Here is a 19,391-nt window from a genome sequence, read left to right on the forward strand (position 1 = left end):
CACACCCCTGCATACACTGCACCCAGAGGGGCACCCAGGAAGGGACACAGTTCCATTTCCCATGCTGACCTCTACTGACCCCTCCACCCACCTCACCTTCCCTCCCTTGGGTCCGAGGCCTTGGTGGAGATGGGTGGGGGCAAGTCGGCTATTTCCAGGAGTCCTGGATGCGGGCACGGGTGAGCTGGTTATAGTCCTTAGTCCCATCAGTGCTTGGCTGTGTGACAGCAGATAATTATTTTGCCCTCTCTGAGCCCATCACCTCATCTGTAAGTGAGGGGGTTGACTAGATAGACTCCAAGGGCTTTTTCAACTCTAGAACCCACGTCTTAGTTCTCCTTGCATGATTGTTTTAGGATGAACTGTGAACATGGTAGAAACAATTATACCAGAGGGTGCTGTTTTCAGCAACAGGGTGTTTTTCAGAATGGCCTACCTGGGAAGGCAGGTGAACAGAGGGGCTGAGCAGAGTAGCCTAGCCCAGAGGTCCCCTGCTCCAGGGGTCAGCAAGCCCTGTGAGGCCAGATCCTTCAGGCAAGGGGGAGGGGGATCAAATAGCAATAGCAGCAGACATATCATCAGACACCTGGCCTGATTCTGCTCCTGCGCTCACCCAAGGTATGCCCCTGGATAAGTCACTCAACCTCTGTGATCCTTGATTTCATCATCTGCAAAATGGGAAACCATTAAGCCACTCCTTCCCGGGGTTACTAGGAGATAACATCACGCACCTACTCTGTGCCGGGCTGTTCTGTGCTTGTGGATGAGGCAGGCATTGCTCTGCGGCTGAGCAGACTGAGCCCCAGGTCCGTCTGATCATTTATATCATTTATGCCAGGTCTGCAATCCCAGGCCTGTGCCCCACTGAGCCTCTGCCCAGTGTCAGGAAGCGGGACATTCTCCTCCTTCTCAGTCACCTAGAGGGAGGGGCTGTTCTTTTATAAGGCTCAGGGAGCAGGCTTGGGGTTGGTTGGGGTGAGACAGGAGGTTTCTATCCTGGGTGCAGGTAACACCACTCCACTGGTCACGTCTACTGAGGGTATTACTTCTGAAAAGCCACTTTCAACCCTCCATTGTTTAATCGGGGTGGTGGCTGCTCAGGAGACAATGTTTGGGTTTCTCAGGCCTCTTTCAACTCCTCCTTTTCGACTCCAGCCAAGCCACAGTGCTGCCCCCAGAACGAGAGGAATGGGAAGCAGCAGGCACCAGGGTTGGCAATGCCTTCTCCAGTTGGGTTTCCCCATCTCTGGTATGAATACAAGTCAGTGTTTCTGCCACATGGGTCTCACCCTGCACACCCGCAGGGCCAGAGATCCGCCACACTCAGTGTCTCCATTGCACACAGGGAGAAACCGAGGCTGAGAGATGTGATGTCTCACATCACTAGGTCACTGGTGCAGGAGACAAGAGGAATCGGATCTCCCGACACCCAGCCCATAAGCCATGCACTGTCACTGGTCTGAACTCTTCCTGGACGTGCCAGCAAGGGAGGTTTCGAATGGCACCAATTCCTCTCATCCCAGGACAAACACACCCCTTTGAAATATGACTCCATGCAAAGGTGAAGGCTATGTTGCCATCCCTTGATCTGGGCTGGCCTCATGACTTGCTGATCTCCTTGAGTCAGTGTGGCATGTGACCAAAGTGACGCCACACATGCTCTGGAGCCCAGGCTTCAGGGTCCCTGCAGCTTCTGCTCTCAGCCCCGTGGAGCCCAGCCCAGCCTCCCCCAGAAGACCAGGCTGGTCTCTAAATGCAGGGAGAGGCCCTAATACCACATGGAGATGGCCCAGTCAGCCCAGCAGAACCCAGGCCTGGCTGACCCACCCACCAAGGGCAGCCTCACCAAGGAGCCCACAGTGAGCTGGGCAGATCTGCCCTGTCAGACCGCAGAATCAGGAGAATCAATCAATCAATCATTCTTTTTGGCTACTGAATTTTGACATAGTTTGTTATGTAGCAAGAGATACCTGAAGCAGCCAGGCTTATATAGTGAAAAGATGGAAATTATGCATTTGTCTCAGGTGATACCAGAATCTCAGAGTTGGGCCACTCACCCTCTTAGATCCCTGAAGTTCTGGCTACCAAAGCCCCTGTTAATGTCTCCACTGCTCCGGGAGCAGCATTGGTCAGCCACTGGCTCTGTCTCGGCCATGCTGCATCCCAGGTGCTCCATCAGGGTCAGTGAACAGTGGTTCTTCCAAAATTACTGCAGCAATGGGTGAATTCCTCACCCAGCCTCTTCTTGCATAACCCCGGAGAAGGGAGCTCACTCCCTCCAGGGCAGCCTCTTCTGTGATGAGAAGACTCTGCCTGGGAGAAGGTCCTCCTTCATCTAGGGCAGAGACCATGACTCCTCCCGTGGCCCTGGCTCTCTTCGCGGGTCCCCTCTTCTATGTGACAGCCTTGGGTACTTCACAGTGGGGTCCCTGGAATTTGCAAAGCAGCACTATTTCCCTTAATAGCAAGTATTTTCTTATGCCTAGAACCTTGTAATCTTGAGGGAAGTGTTTCCACTAGGACCTGAAACAAGTGTGAGTTTTAGGGGTTTCGATCCCAACCCCCATCTCTGGCCTTGGAAAAGATAACTTCCTGTCTCTGAGCCTCAGTTTTCTCATCTGGAAAATCGGAATAGTGAAATTTACCAGTGAGGGTTGCTGTGGGGCTTAAAGAGATGATATATGTAAAATGCTCTGTACGTAATTGGTCCTTGATAAAGGTTAGTTCCTTTTCTGCCAGGTACATAAACAATTCCAGATGGAGAGCTCATTTGTACTTAGCACTCATGTCTATATAAATAATGTGCAGGTGGGGGAGGAATTGTCAGGTGGCCAGGGGGTGAGGGAGTCCCTTCCCAGCAGCAGGAACAGCTTAAGCAGAGAGAAGAGGGAGAAGTCTGGTTTCAGGGAAGGGTAAGCGCGGGGCTCCTTGCTGCTGGCATCAAGGGGGGCAGGAGGGAGAATGAGTGGGGAGGAGACAGGCTTATGCCAGGGAGGGCCCCGAGCATTGAACTAAAGAGACTGGGCTTTGCCAAGGCGGGGCCTGGAGGAGGTCTGGAGCTGATCTGGGGGTGGATCTGGAAGGGAGCGGAGAGGAAAGAGAGTTCCTGGGAGCTGAGAGGGGAAAGTTGGGGTGAGAAGTGACTCAGGCCCATCATGGGGAGGGAAAGCCTGGCCATTTATTGCGTGCACACCCGTCATGAGACGCAGGGACCTGGACCCTCCAGCCTAGCACCTCTACTCTTGCATCTTCGGGGCCACCAGGCTTTGTTGGAAAGAGCACCTTTTCTGCATTTTTGGTCTAGGAACAGACTGAGGAAGACCAGAGGAGGAGGCCTGAGCCAGATCTGCAGCCAGAGGGATGCAGGGCAGACCAGAGCAGAGACTAACCTTACTCATTTATCTAGTGGGGACTCAGAGAAGTCCCTTTCAAGAGCTGGGCTTTACAGTTTTTTTAAGCTCCGGCACAGTTATGGGTCCTGTGAGACTTGTAACTGCCTTGGGATGGGAGGAAAGAAGGCTGGGCAGAGATGATTAAAACTATTTTTAAGGTGGGGAAACCTAGGCCCAGAGAGGGGAAATGACTTGCCCAAAATCACACAGTAAATGTCTGGCAGAGCTGGACTGGAACCCAGACCTCCTGCCTCTCATTGCATCCTAGCCTCTTTCCACAGCACAGAGGGACCAGCTGGGCAAGACGTTCTCACTTACCTGCTCTGAGTGAAGAATGAGGGGAGCCAGAGAGAGGTAGACAGCCATCAGCAGACAACACTTAACCCAAACTGACAATTTAATTGTGAAAATGTGGACGAGGTACAGTTTTGTGTAAGGAAATCCAGACGGTCTGGGCCCCTGGGGAGCCTCGGCCAGCACCCCAGTTGCCTGGGAAATGGAGAGGGTTGGGGATGATGTCACTAGATTTGAAGCTAAGGCATGGGGGATGGGCTACCCAGCCACCTCTTTGGGACCAGATGGGGCTGTGAGCCTGGCCACAGGCTATCGTCCTCACGGTTAACTCCTTCCCTTAACAGATGGGGCAAAAGGGAGCTCTGCAGCTGGTGGTGACTTGCCCAAGCTGACACAGGGAGTCAGTGACCATGTCCATTCATCCAGCAGGCTGCAGGCATCTTGAGCACAGGGGATCTGGGCCTTGCACAGAGCAGACCTCAACTTTGAAGCAAAGGCTACTTGATCCCTTTATAAAAAGGGGATGTAGAGCACTCCAGGAGCTGACACTCACTGAGCTCATAGTAGCCTTAGGTGAGGAAGAACCCTGAGCAGTCACCCAGGGCTGTGCTATCTGAGCCAGGGGACACTGAACTGAGAAAGGGAAGGTCAACAGGCCAAGGTCACCAGCAGGTTGGGGCAGCTCTAGGCTGACCCCAAGTCATGCCCCACGGGGGCAGTCCTTACCCGAGGAGGAGTGGTCCCTCTCACACCACCTCCTCAGCTCTGGGCCAGGGATCTGGACCTTGGGAAGCCCCCATTGTCTGAAGCATTTTCTCAGAATCCCCAGCGTCTGACCAGAGGCTAAAGATCAAGCCACCCAAAGCATCAATAACAATGTAATAACTGGCCTTAGTCCCCACTGTGTGCTAGGCTCTGGGCAATCACTCTATGATTCTTATTTCAAATATTTATGATTCTCTGGGCTGGGGATTACTGTTCTCCCTTTGTAGTTCAGAAAACAGAGGCTGGGGGTGGGAGGTGGGAGGAGTGTCACTTGCCTACCTGGATACAGCCAGAAAGTGACAAGCTGAGACTTACACCCCATACCACTCTGCATCTAAAATCCATGACTGCCTTTACCTCAGTTCTTAGATTATCCCACAGTGGCCCCTGGGGGAGAGGGAGGCTGAGTTTTTGCCTGCCCAGCCTCCCTCCCACTTCTGATGATAAAAGCACTCCTCCCCATCCATCTCCAAATATCTGGGGTTCTGCGACTGTTGGTCGCAGAGTCCAGTACTCTACTAGATGGCCTGACCTTTGGAAGATTTCCATTTTCCGATCCACCTGATATGACCCAACTGGACCACATAGAGCTGTTACCCTCAGCTAGCATGGATAGGTTCTGGGAGAATGCAGTTTGCTCCCCCTGGAATGCAAGTTCTAAAGGTGTGATCCTCAGAGTTTCCAGAAGACAGCAGCCCTATTCCCTGCCATGTGAGCAAGATAAGGAGAAGGAGGGAGGCAGAGAAAAAACAGGCAGGGGGTGGGGAGGTCATCCGAGTCCCCAGCACACCCTTGTATCTCCCAGTTATGTGGGCCAGTGGATCCATGTGCCTTAGGCTCATTGGATTCGGCTCTCCATCTAGAGTCTTACATCTGGAGCCATCCTGACTGTTACCTCTGCACTGTGGCTCCAGAGTTGTGTGCTGCTGTTAGAGGCTGTACAGGATGAATAAAGTTTCTTGTCCTCCAAGAACTAACAATCTGGGCAGGGGAACGTGGGATGGATATAGTTCTGGGTTCTATCTCTGTTCTATCTCAGATTTGCAGTGTGATCCTTTCCCTCTCTGGGCTATAAGCTTCCCATCTTTAACACAGGGCCAAGGAGTGGATGCTGGGTTCAATGTTCTGCAAGATCCCCTACAGATCTACACAACTACTTTTTTTTTTTAAGAAAAAAATTGAGGTATAATTCACATAACATACATTCACTCTTTTAAAGTATACGTTGTTGTTCAGTCACTAAGTCGTGTCTGACTCTGTGACCCCATGATCTGCAGCACGCCAGGCTTCCCTGACCTTCACCATCTCCCAGAGTTTGCTCAGACTCATGTCCACTGAGTTGATGATGCCATCCAGTTCAGTGGTTTTTAGTATATTCACAAATTTGTGCAACCATTGCCACTTTCTAATTTCTGAGCATTTCCATCACCCCAAAAGGAAATCCCATACCTATTAGTCCTCATTCTACCTACCACCTCAGCCCCTAGCAGCTGCTAATTTCCTATGGATTTTTGGACATTTCAAGTTCAATTTCAAGTTCATTTTCAAGTTCATCCATGTTGTAGCATGTATCAGTACCTCATTTCTTCTTATGACAGGATAGTATTCCACTGTATGCATATACCCTATTCTGCTTATCCATTCATCAGTTAATGGGTTGTTTCCACTTTTTGGCCATTATAAATAATGCTGCTCTGCATATTTATGTACAAGATTTGTATGAAATATATGCTCAATTTGTGTGTGTGTGTGTTTCTGTGTGTAGGAGAAGGATTGCTGGAACGTATGGTAACTCTATATGACTTTTGTGGAACTGCCAAACTGTTTTCCACAGTGGCTGCACCATTTTACATTTCTACCAGCAGAAATGTGTGAAGGTTCCAACTTCTCCACATCCTTGCCAGCACTCGTTCTCTATCGCTTTTGTTTTTGGCTATCCTAGTGGGTGTGAAGTAGTATCTCATTGTGACTTGACTTGCCCCAATGACTAATGATATTGAGCATCTTTTCTAAAAAAAATTTTTATTTTTTATTGGGGCAGCACCGATTAACAGTGTTGTGATAATTTCAGGTGAACAGCGAAGGGACTCAACCATACATATGCATGTATCCGTGATGTTGAGCATCTCTTAATGTGCTTACTGGCCATACTGGCCATTTGTGTACCTGCTTTGGAGAAATGTTTATTCAAATCTTTTGCCCCTTTAAAAAAGTTGGGCTATCTGTTTTTTTTTTTTTTTTTTATTGTTGAGTTGTAGGAGTTTTAAATTTATACTGGATTCTACATCCTTAGGAGAAGACAATGGCACCCCACTCCAGTACTCTTGCCTGGAAAATCCCATGGATGGAGGAGCCTGGTAGGCTGCAGACCATGGGGTCGCTAAGAGTCGGAAACGACTGAGCGACTTCACTTTCCCTTTTCACTTTCATACATTGGAGAAGGAAATGGCAACCCACTCCAGTGTTCTTGCCTGGAGAATCCCAGGGACGGGGGAGCCTGGTGGGCTGCCATCTATGGGGTCGCACAGAGTCGGACACGACTGAAGCGACTTAGCAGCAGCAGCTACATCCTTAACAAATATAGTATTTGTAAATATTTGGCTCTTGTTATGTGGGTTGTCTTTTCATTTTCTTGATAGTGTTGTTCGAAGTACAAAGTTTGTCGTTTTTATGAAATAACAGTTTCTCTATTTTTTTTCTTTTGGTTGCTGGTGCTTTTAGTGTCATAGATAAGAAATCCCTGTCTTATCCAAGGTCACAGAGATTTACATTTGTGTGTTCTTCTAAGAGTTTTCTGGTTTTAACTCTCAAATTTAGATCCTTGATCCATTTTGAGTTAATCTTTAAATACTATCGGGTGAAAGTGCAACTTCATGCTTTTGTGTGTGCATATCCAGTTGTCCCAGCATTACTTATTAAAAAGACTATTCTTTATCTGTTGAATTGTCTTGGCTCCCTTGTCAAAACTCAAATGACCATAAATGTATGGGTTTATTTACACAGTTACTTTTAAAGTGACATCTAGGAAGTAGGTTACAATAGCCTCCACATAGTCACAAGTATGTGACAGGTAGTGTGGCAGAGGGAGAACAAGTGGGAAATGTGGACTCCTGCAGACCTGGGTTACTTCCAGATCCACTGGAACCCCAGGCAAGCTATTTTGTCTTTAAATAAATAGCACACTGTACTACGGGCTTCCTAGGTGTGTGTGTGTGGGTGTGTGTGTGTGTGGGTGGGTGGGTGTGTGTGTGTATGTGTGTGTGGGTGTGTGTTAAGTCGCTTCAGTCATGCCCAGCTCTTTGCGACCCTATGGACTGTAGCCCACCCACCAGGCTCCTCTGTCCTTGGGGATTCCCTAGGTAAGAGTACTGGAGTGGGTTGCCATGCCCTTCTCCAGGGGATCTTCTTGACTCAGGGATCAAACCTATGTCTCTTAAGTCTCCTGCATTGGCAAGTGGGTTCTTTACCACTAGGGCCACCTGGAGGCAGCACTAGTGGTAAAGAACCTGCCTGCCAATTCAAGAGAAATGTAAGAGACTCAGGTTCTACCCCTGGGTCAGGAACATCCCCTGGAGGAGGGCATGGCAACCCACTCCAGTATTCTTGCCTGAAGAAGCCCATGGTCAGACGAGCCTGGCGTGCTACTGTCCACTGGGTTGCAAAGAGCCTGGCATGCTACTGTCCACTGGGTTGCAAAGAGTCAGACACACTGAAGCAACTTGGCATGCACATATAATGTATTACACTGTACTGTTCTTATAAAAAATACCAACATCTGGGTGCTCCTGAGCCTTGGTTTCCTTCTCTGTCATGTTTCAGCCCCAAAGCTGGTGTAAGTCCCTACATAAGAGGCAGGGAGTGGAAGGGTGTTGCAGGTGGGGTCAGGGGCATAAGCAATGGTTTGGAAGCTGAAAAGTGCAGGGTGTGATGTGGGGAATGGTGAGAAGTCTATAGGTTTTGGTGGGGGCGAGGGTAGCACATTGAAAGATGGCCTCACATTGAAAGATGGCCTCTCTCTCTCTCCTTTTTTTCATACTTTATTTATTTTAGGTTGTACTGGGTCTTCATTGCTGCACGTGGGCTTTGCTTTCTCTAGTTGCAGTGAGCAGGGTCTTCTTATGTTGCAGAGTCCAGGCTCTAGGCAGACAGGCTTCAGTAGTTGCAGCTCATGGGCTCTAGAGTGTGGGCTCAGTAGTTGAGGCACACGGTTGCAGCACGCAGTCACAGCATGTGAGATCTTCCCCTGCCAGCAATCAAACCGGTGTCCTTTGCATTGCAAGGCAGATTCTTAACCACTGGGCTACCAGGGCAGTCCCTGCCTCTCTTTCAGTTGGTGAAAATCCAAAGTCTGGTGCCTGTATTACAGCATAGCTCAGAAGACCCCTCCCACATATCCCTAGGGAGCCCCATGGCGAGAGGCCCAGCCTTGACACCCCACGCCTCCCAGCCACCGGGGTAGCAGTGAGCAGGCTGCCCGGCTCTTGAAGCTCTCGGCTCCATTCCAGTCTGGGTTTGGTGGGGCTGTACTGGGAGTGCAAGGTGATTGGGGTCCAGTGGGTGCGCTCTGTTTCCCTGGATTTGTGGTTAAGTGAACAAAATATGCAGGTCAGGAAGGAGAACTTGCAAAAGGAAAGTAAGAGGCAACTACCATTTGCTGAGCACCGACTACTTCCAGGAGGAACTGTGGACTTCATCTCAGCTCACAGCCACCAGAGAAGCAGGGATCAGGAGGAGCGTGTCCACTTCATGGAACCCAAAACTGGCTCAGAAAATGATGCCTTTTCCAAAGATCACAAAGCCAGCAGGTGACAGAACTAGACCTCATGTCCTATTCTGTTTGTTCTGAAGCACAGGCTTTTCTTGAAATGCCAAGCTACCCTGGAGAAGAGAGAGGAAAAGAGAAGGAAGGCAAAATAGAGAGAGGCCCAACAGAAGAGAGAGTCACACTGAGAGGAAAATAAGGAGAGGCAAAAATAAAAACCAAGAGTGGAAAGAGCGTGAGGCCGCAACTAAGCCTGGAGTGGGTCCTCGGGGAGCCGCCGAGGGCGGGAATGGGCGGAAACCGGCTCATGGAACCTGGATCCAAGAACCCTGCTTGGCCTGAGACTGGGTGGCAAAGCTCTCACCTCAAGATCCTGAAGAGGGGGGAGGTTGGCATGGGGGCAGCAGGGTCTGCCTGGGAGGAGGGCAGCAGGGCCGGATGGCCAGGGGCTGCCAAGCAGGGCCTTTCACACACCGTCCAGCTCAAATAACCACTGTGGCCATGGGGGCTGGCAGGCCCTTGCTCCCGACGTGCAGAGCAGCAGGTCGAGCAGCAGGTCCGGGAGGCCGAGAGGTAGGAGCAGTGACCAGGCCTTCCTGGAACACTGGTTGTTTCTTAGGACAAACTCCTTAATGTGACCTGTTAATAGTGTGGCTTCACAGTTTATTGTTCAAGCTGGGACACTCTGAAGTGAGCACAAACAGATACGTGTGGCCTCTGACCTCTAAGGCCCCACATGGTCAGGCCTGGCCCTTTCCTGCTGCAGCTGCCCCCTCCCCAGGCTCTCTACGCCCCCTCCTCTCGTCTTCCTCTGCAGACACTCTGGAGCGGGCCTCACCTTGTCTGGAGCACCCTGTCCCATGCTCTCCCAGTCTCCACACCCCTTCATTGTTCCTGCTCGCCCCCAGAACCCAGCTCGAGCCACGCCAGTGCCCTTGGTGAGCCATTCAGTACCTTCTGTGCTTTTCCTCCACGGCTCCAATCACAATCACAATCATCAAAGAAATTCATAATTAACGTGTTTGATTGTTTTAAAGTCTTATTTCCCTTCCTAAGGGCAGGGGGTCTGACTTGCCCACGGTTGTATCCTGAACACCCAGCCAAAAGCATAAATGAAGCCAGTGCATAAATGAAGAAATCAACTCCCAGGGCCCACAAATGGCCACAGAGCTGTGTGTCTCTCTTGTATTTGGGGTTATTCCCTATATGAGGAAAGGAAGGAGCTAACCCTTCTTGGGCACAATGTGCACTTCTGACTTCTTCCCCAGGCTCTGAGCTCCCATGGGAAGAAATTTGCCCCCGTCTTATCTAGTCCATCCGGTCGCAAAGAGGTGGACATGACTGAGAGACTTTCACTTATCTCTTCCCCAGTCTCTATCCTAGTTTAGGGCCTGAACAAGGGACTCAAGTTGGACTTTCTGGTGAGTCATGACAACATAAATATCACTTGAGTGGATCACAGAAAATCATGAGATAATATGCAAATACTGAGTCCAGGCCCGTGGGTACTACAAAAAATGCTAGTGTCTCTTCTTTAAGAGGTCATCTTGTCTAACCAACCGTATTTTTGTTTTTGTTGGGTAGTTTTTAGTGTACCATTCAGATTTTAGTATATTCACAAAGTTGTACAACCATCACTACTATCTAATTCCACAATATTTTCATTACTCTAAAAAGAAACCCCATACCCAATAGCATTCATGCCTCCCTTTCCCCTCCCCTCAGCCCCTGGCAACCACCAGCCATCTTATTTTAAAGACAAGGAAACAGGCCCAGAGAGGACAGTGCCTTATCTAATGTCACACTGCCAGCCAGCAGCAGAGCCAGGACTGGAGGCCAGGCCTCCTGACACCCTGTCTGCTTCACGTCTGAGCTCTCTCTGGAGGCTTCCAGTGTTCTCTGGTGACTGGCATGAAAGGGCTGTTTAGCAAAAGCCAATTAAGTTGAGGCTAACAGGTAAGATTAGACTAGACCATCTGTAGTTATGCCCAAAACCTGCCTGTGCCTGGAATAGATCTGAGGGCTTTTGAGGGGCAGAAGACACATCTAGAAATCATTTCCAACTGGTACCCTGCTTCCTACAACAGCCAGTGTCCTTTCATAGCTGGGAGTGTCTTCCCCCAGTTGACCACATGGCCTCCTCTGTGGTCAGAGTAGGCTCAGAGTGGGCATGAGGAAGCAGGGGCTAGACTTCCCAGGTTTCCCATTGTTTTTAGGACCCCAGAAAGCTGAGTAAGCCTATGAACCCAGCATGTACATCTTCCTACAGTAATTTAGCAGTTTTCACATTCCATGCCTTAGCCAAAATGGAAAATGAAAGAAAGGAAAAACGGCAGTGCTATGTTTTAAAATGGCCTTAGCTCTGTGAGTTCCAACGTGGGAAACTGCTATCCATGATGTCATGGGCCCCGAGGCCCTCTGGGCATTGTTACTGACACTTCATGTGGTAGGCTGGGGCCCGGATCCACACATTCCTCTTGCCAGAGCTGTGTGAGCCTGCGGGCAGGCAGTGGCTCCATCTACAAGCCTGGGCCAGACCCCCTGAGCCAGGATGGAGCCAGGCACTGGGCAGACAGTGGGCACCCTCCGGTAAGAGCCTGGTTCAGCTCCTTGCTCTGTCATCCAGAGGTCTCTGAAGTCCTCCCCTCATGGGATCTGCGGCCGCCCTGACACAGAGGCTCAGCACTCTGCTCTGTGTCTGTCCATGGGGCAGCAGAGTGGTGTGGCGCCCTGCTCCCGGTCACATAGTTGGGGAGTGCTGGCCTTGCCCATCACTAGGGGAGCCCTGCCCTCTGACTCTGAATGCTATGAGGAGAGGGCATGGTCCTTGCCCACGAGCAGCCAACAGACTGAGACAGGCTGTGGGGTAAGCACTTGGTCAAGTCCAAGTCTTCATTTTATGGTGTGGAAGAAACTGAGAGGGCAGGGACTGGCCCAAGGTCACGGAGACAATCCACAGGCCAGGCAGGGCTGGATGCAGGCTCTGGACTCCTGGCAGGGAGCATTTCTGACTCTATCTGCACTTAAGCAGTTCCGTTTAGGCGGAAGCTCTGCTGTTCCGGAAGAGACGCCAGGCCTTTCCAGAATCCGGTCTGAATCAGGATCTGCTGTCAAGGCTTAGTCCTCAGGGAACCGCTGCTGGCAAAGGGAGGTGAGGTATTGATTATGGCTGGGGCTGGGGGAGTGTGGCTGAGGCCCGGAGGTGGGGAGAGAAGGGATGGGAAAAGGCGGTGGAAGTTCCTCCGAGAGACAAACCGAAGGCACATTTACTTTTGCTTTTGCTTATCTGTATTTTCTAATTTTTCTGCAGTTCTAAAGTTCATTTTTCCTTTTTAAAAGTAATAAACTATTTAGCTGGGCATGGTCTGGAAATCCAGGGTTGTCTCAGTCCTGACTGGCTGTGTGAACCTGGGCAGGCCCTCACCTCTCTCTGGGCCTGTCTTGGAAATGCCAGTAAATAAGGTTGCCCCATGAAAAGTAAATGAATCCAAAGGCTCCCTCGCTCAGGACACAGCTCTTTGGCCTGGACATCAGAGCTGTTCATCTGTCCAAAGGAAGAACCACCCAGAAGTGAGGTATCTAGAGAAAATCCAAGGTTCAGAGACGCCCACTTGCGCTGTGCACCCATTCAGCACAGTCCAGAACGGAGGCACTGTCTGAGGGCCGTGCCCATCCCGGTCTCCACAGTGGGCCTCTCGGCTTGGAGTGGAGATGGTTTGCCAGGCCTCACCGAGGTCTGAGTGATCTGCCCCCTGCCCCAGCCCTCCTCACCCAGGTTCCACGCCCACCAGGCAATGGCTCTCAGACCCCCGGCTGGGGAACTGGGGAGGAGACAAGAGCACCCCTGTCAATAGAAACAGAGATGGCCTGATATCAGTCATAATCGTGTTGGAGGCGGCAGTGATCTCGAGTGACATGGTTAGAGCCAGCTGTCCGACCTCCCCGGGTGTCTTGAGAAAAGCCAATGTCGGGACAGCCAGATGAGGGCCAGACTCCAAGCTGGTCAATCACCCGGGACCTGTCACCCAGTAAAAGGGTTATCTCATTTTAATATGTGTATATTGTTTAGGACATTGCCTGGTATAAAATAAGGAGTTAATAAAAACTGTTAAGTGAAAGTTAGCGGTGGCCAGTCTGGACAGATGGGTGGAGTCAAGGATCCGCAGAGGGAAGGGTGCCTTGGTCCTGCCACCTGTCCAGCTGAAGCCCTCGTCTCTCTGAGACTCAGCTCACACGACGTCTGCCTCCCAAGAGCACCTGGCTGACGGTTCTGAAAATGCTCTCTGGTCTTCCCATCTCACCGCTCCTCTGATGTCTGGGCTGGGGAAAGATCATGGCTCTCCATCTCTGAATTACATCCCCACCCACCACTTATCAGTGCTTCCTTGGTGGCTCAGTGGTAAAGAATCTGCCTGCAATGCAGGAGATCCAGGTTCGATCCCTGGGTCAGGAAGGTTCCCTGGATGAAGGAAATGACAACCCACTCCAGTATTCTTGCCTGGGAAATCCCATTGACAGAAGAGCTTGGCAGGCTACAGCCCATGGGGTCACAAGAGTCAGACATGACTTAGCAACTAAACCACCAACTATCACTTGCCACCCACCAGCTCTGAGTTCTAAGCCTCAGAGGCCTGGAATTCTAGGTCAGCCTGGGACCCCATAATGTCAGGGCTGGAAGGACTTCAGTACGCACCTTGCTGACCCCTCCTCCAGTACACACATGGGGAAAATGAGGCCCAAAAGGGGCAAGAGATCCCCTCCCACCCTGCATCTCCTATTTGCATAGCCAGGGAGCCCAAGGCTGGGCTGGAGCTGGGGACAAGCCTCATGCTTTTTCCCAGCCTCCTCTGTTCTTCACAAGTCCCCAGAGGCCACTCCAGAGACTATGTTCCCCTATCTCCCATGGCCACATCTCACCTGGTCTTTGTTTGCTCCGTCCTCTGTAGCTCTGTCTGGGATAATTCTCTCCGAGTGGGGTCAGCCCTCTGGGAGAAGGCAGTTAACGAGCTTCAGATGTCCAGGACAAACTGCCTCATGGAAGGCGGATGCTGAGATGCTCGCGCTGATTGTGGACACCGGCCACTGGGGTGGCTCAAAGAGGTCCCCCCCTCTTCCCTTCACAGGGTGCTTAATTCTCCACTTGGAAGCAGCAGGTGCCCGAGTTTCACCCCAGAAACCCTGGCTGAGGTGTCTATTTCAAGGAGGTCTGGAAAAGGGCAGGGAGGCTGGAGGACAAAGGCATTTTGATCATTTGGGAATTAATTTCTTTTACTTTCAAAGTTTTTCTGGTCTTTACACTGAGATAGCAGCATGGATGGGAAGGGAGGCGGACGAGCTGCTTTTTGATGGCCAGCTCTGTGCATGCTCTGGGCTGGGCACAGATGTCATCTTTTCCAACCCTCACAGGCTCCCTGCAAAATTAGGACTGTCACCATCCACGTTACAATGAGGTAAAGCTGATCTAAAGATCAGAGAAGTGAGGCAGTGTGTCCAGGGTCACACAGCCTCTGAATGGCCAAACTAGAGTTTTAATTCCTGTCAGAGTCCAGATTCTTGCCTACAGCAAGCTGAGATGTTTCCAGAAGACCAGGATGGTGTATTATCGTCTCAAAGCTACATGAATGGTGATGGCCTGTGGGCTGCCCTGCGGTTCCAGGCACCAAGGCTGCTTTTGCAGCTGACTCACTTTTCCATCTTCACAGGGCAACAGATTTCATATTCACAGAATGTGGGGGTCATCATCGCAAACTCAGGTGAGGTAATCCTAATTGCTGTAATTACACCCTCAGACATGCCCAGAACACATTCTGGGCACCAGACCCTCTGCCAGGGGCTGTTCCATTGGTTAACTGGTAAGAGCTTGGATTCTAGCTGTGTGGTTCTAGGCAAGTGACTCTGCCTTTCAGTGCCTTCATTTCCTCATCTGTGAAATGAGGATAGTATTAGTTTCTATCTCGTGGAGTTGTGAAATGAAATTAGTTAATATCTGTAGAGGGCTTAGAAGAATGCCTGGCACAGAACACATACCCAGCACAAGTGTTAACTGATACTGAGCTCAACCTTGGGAGACGGGTGTTGAGATTTTTCTTGAAGCACAGGGGTGGAGAGTGAGGTGATGCACTGCAGTGATTCTCAAATTCAGTGTGTGTCAGAATCACCTGGAGAGTTCATTAAAGTGTGGAGGGCTGGGTCTGCCCCCAGAGTCTCTGGTTCAGTAAGTCTGGATTGGGGCCTGAGAATGTGTGTTTCTAGCATGTTCTCAGGTGAAGCTGATGCTGCCAGTCTGATGACCCTACTCTGAGAAGCAGCACTCTAGCAGACCTGAGTTGTCCCAGGCCAGCTAGGACTCTTGATAGCAGAGGCTCAGTAAGTAATTGTCACCCTGTTTATTACCTTCAGTGCAGAGTAGCATGTGAAATGCCAGACTGGATGAGTTACAAGCTGGAATCAACATGGCTGGGAGAAATATCAACAACCTCAGATATGCAGATGATACCACTCTAATGGCAGAAAGTGAAGAGGAAATAAAGAGTCTTGATGAAGGTGAAAGAGGAGAGTGAAAAAGATGGCTTAGAACTCAACATTAAAAAAATAACTAAGATCATGGCATCCAGTTGCATCATTTCATGGCAAATAGATGGGGAAAAGTGGAAGCAGTAACAGATTTTTCTCCTCTTGGGCTCCAAAATCACTGCTGATGGTGACTGCAGTCATGAAATTAGAAGACGCTTGCTTCTTGAAAGGAAAGCTATGACAAACCTAGACAGCATATTAAAAAGCAAAGACATCACTTTGCTGAAAAGGTCCATATAGCCAAAGCTATGGTCTTTCCAGTAGTCATGTATGGATATGAGAGTTGGACCATAAGGAAGGCTGAGCTCTGAAGAACTGGTGCTTTTAAATTGTGGTGCTGGAGAAGACTCTTGGACTGCAAGGAAATCAAACCAGTTGATCCTAAAGGAAATCAACCCTGAATGTTCATTGGAAGGATGGATGCTGAAGCTGAAGCTCCAATACTTTTGGCACCTGATGCGAAGAGCCGACTCACTGGAAAAGACCCTGATGCTGGGAAAGTTTGAAGGCAAAAGGAGTAGAGGGTGGCAGAGGATGAGATAGTTGGATAGCATAACTGATTCAGTGGACATGAATTTGGGCAAACTAGTGAGGGACAGGGAGGCCTGGTGTGCTGCATGGGGTCGCAAACAGTCAGACACAACTTAGCGACTGAACAACAACAAATAAATAACCTCGCATGTGAGTGAGTGAGTGATGATTACAGGGAATGGAAGGAGTGTTGGACCAGGAGCCCCAGGATTCTGGTCCTGAATTTGCTCCCACCTCTCTATGGGACTTGACCATGTTCCCCTGCAGCCTTGGTTTCCTCCCCTATAAAACAGGGGTACTTATGATCCTTCCTCACTGAGCTCTGTGAGGATGAAACAAGGCCTGCAACAACTCCAACACCCAGGCAAGAGTGACAACCATGGTTTCCGAAGGTGACGGGCTCTGGGAAGTGCTCACTGTGACCCTCACTGCTGTCTGTCTTTGCTCCCAGCACCGAGGGCTGCAGCCCATCTCTTTTACTTTTTTCTCAAACCTGAGTTGGAAAGATTGGGCCCACACTGTCCCCCAAGCCCCATGGCCCCAAGGCAGAGGGCAGCGTGCTTGCTGAGGCCACAGGTTGCATAAAAGGGCCTGTGTTCCAGCTGCTCACCTCCCACTGTGCGCCCAGTGGTTTTCTATTTCAGTTGCTTTAAAAATATCATCTTTGATCTCAGCTTGTGGCTCTTAAAAAAAGAAGAAACCACCAACAGGCTGGGTTTTCATTCTCCCTGGCCCCGCCTCTGTCTCACCTCCGCCTCCACCTCCATGCTCTCCTCCCCTCCCCTCCATCCCTTCCCTGCTCCTCCTCTCCTCGCTGGATCCCCAGCACCCTCGCTGGAGAGAGCACCTTAGGAATCAGCTTATCGCCCTGGGTGTCTCCCCCAGGTCCCCCATGGCCCGTGTGTGAAGGAACAGAACAAATGAGGGTGAAGGACACCGCCCTCTCCCCTCCTCCCTCTCTCCCTGCCCCTTCCCTTCTGTTCTGAGGGCCAAGAATCGCCAAGACTCCCTGCTTCTCCAGCTGCTGTTGTTAAGTGCATGGCATCAATCACATCCCGCATCTGTGAAGTCTTGAGTCTTCCCCAGAGTAGACTGAGAGTCACTAGTAGGGCCTAAATATTTCCATCACACCGTCAACTCAGAAAACCCAGTCAGCAGCCCAGATCTGTCTGGGGGAGGGGCCTTCAGCCCTGATGGCTCTGCAGGTACAAAGGTTAACACCACCATCCCCGCCACCTGCCTCCTCCCCCGCCCCCTGCCCCCGGCCCAAACACACATACACCCCTCCCTCTTTCCTCTTTGAAGACTCTGGGGAGATGATCCACAGGTCACCTGCCACTGGCTGTCCCCCCATTCTCTGATCTTCCTAAGACATTCCTGGACCTACTCCCTCCATGCTGAGGCCTCTTGAGCCAAGAGCTCTTTTGGTTGGAAAGTCAGTTCCAAACATACGGGGCCCCTCCTGCCTTGCCACCTCTCTGGCTAGTGAGGTCATCTCCAAGGACCCCAGCTCTGGCAGAGGGACCAGAGAATCCCCCTCAGAAGTTTCATGGCTGAGAGGCATGTGTGCTCATTGAGAGGACAAACGAGCTGGTGACTCACACCAGGCTTGAAGCTGTTATCCCAGTTTTCTTGGGTTTCAGCTTTGAGAGAAAGAGACAAATCCCACTTATTCAACAAACACTTCTGCACCTGGCGCTGTGCTGACATGGCCACTGCCCTTCCTCAGAGGGAGACACAGGTATGTGCAGGGGTCAGGCAATCAGGGAGTGAGTGTAGGAGCTGGGGTGCTGGGGGAGGGCCGGACCCAGCTTGGGTCTGCCTGGAGGAGCCAGAGCAGAAAGGCCAGGCTGGGAAGTTACAGGAAGCTGGGGGCATCCTTGATAGAAAGAGAAGCTTCAGATGCAGCCATGGCCTGGGGTATTCAATATTCAAGATGGAATGAGGAAGGCCTGTTGAGAGGCAAGGAGGAAGAAGGCAGGCCTCATAGGGCTAAGAGGGGCTGGCAAAGAGCTCTGCTGTTATTCACAAATCAGTGGGGAGCCTTTGCAGGGTCTGAAATGAGTGTGGACTGTCCATGAAGAAAGCCTTTCTGAGGGTATAGAGAACCTGGGCATAGGAGGTGAGGTCCCGGCTATGTGTCCAGGCCACAGACTCATTTAGCAGCGACCACAGCCCGCCAGGGACCAGACTGAGGTCCTGCAGACCAGCCCACAGGCCCGGGCTAGGTAGAGGGCACAGCCAGTGTGGCTGCTGCCGCTGGGCAGGGGCTTCAGGAGAAGAAGCCTGACTGACTCATCAGTGTCCCCAGGGCCCAACCCAGGGCTGGGGCAGAGCAGGCGCCAGGGAAAGCATGTTGTGGGGAGAAAGCAGCTTTACAAATGCTTGCAGCAGCCAGACTGGAGTTATTTCTTCCTGCCCGCACATCCTCAGACCTGGAAATAAGGAAGTGTGAGGCTCCAGTGAGCTCCTGTACTCAGGCATGGTTTTAAGGGCTTGGGGACCACTGGAGCCCCAGGGAGACTTTTCCTCAATTTTCTCGTCTTTAAGTCAGTGTGTGTGTGTGTGTGCAGAAGGAATGACAAGCAATGGAAACTGGCTGGGCCGCTGGCAGCCTGTGTATTGGGAGCCACACGACCACTAACCTTTCACACACACCAGTGCGTGCTGGTGGGGAGATCCCAGCTCCTCCTCACTCTTCTCTCCGGCAGTGAAATAGGATAGATTTGTTACCCCCATTTCACCAGGCAGGCCTCCCCAAAACATTGACTCTATTTCCTAGAGACCTGATGAACCAAATGGGGTTGGGATGGAGGGGCCTCCAGGGAATCTGTTTTTCTGGATGGGTCTGGCATCCCTGCTCCCCACCTCGGCCTCTAGGGTTGCCAGGAACCCTTGGCCGGTGGACGCCGAGGCGAAGCGCAAGAAGTGCCAAGGCACCCCATGTGCTGAAAGGCCCGCCGGGCTGGGGCCAGAGTCGGAGAGTTCTGCCCAGGTTGCGGAGCTAAACAAAGAAACCGCCCATCTAACCCAGCCCTGACTGAAACTTCAGGGCAAAGCCTCGCCTCGTGCGG

The 19,391-nt window shown here is 51.1% G+C and overlaps 1 long non-coding RNA gene across 1 annotated transcript in view; it reads left to right on the forward strand.

Moving 5' to 3' along the window:
* LOC145525603 (uncharacterized) overlaps positions 1-16,471 on the forward strand; it is a 21,024-nt gene extending 4,553 nt beyond the window's left edge. The window contains exon 2 of the long non-coding RNA XR_014068323.1: positions 15,613-16,471. This is a non-coding gene — a long non-coding RNA (uncharacterized LOC145525603). The remainder of the gene's footprint in view (positions 1-15,612) is intronic.
* The last annotated feature ends 2,920 nt before the right edge of the window (positions 16,472-19,391 follow it).

The sequence above is a fragment of the Giraffa tippelskirchi genome, chromosome 11 (genome assembly GCF_054371585.1).
Source record: "Giraffa tippelskirchi isolate mGirTip1 chromosome 11, T2T-mGirTip1v1.2.pri, whole genome shotgun sequence".
NCBI lineage: Eukaryota > Metazoa > Chordata > Mammalia > Artiodactyla > Giraffidae > Giraffa > Giraffa tippelskirchi.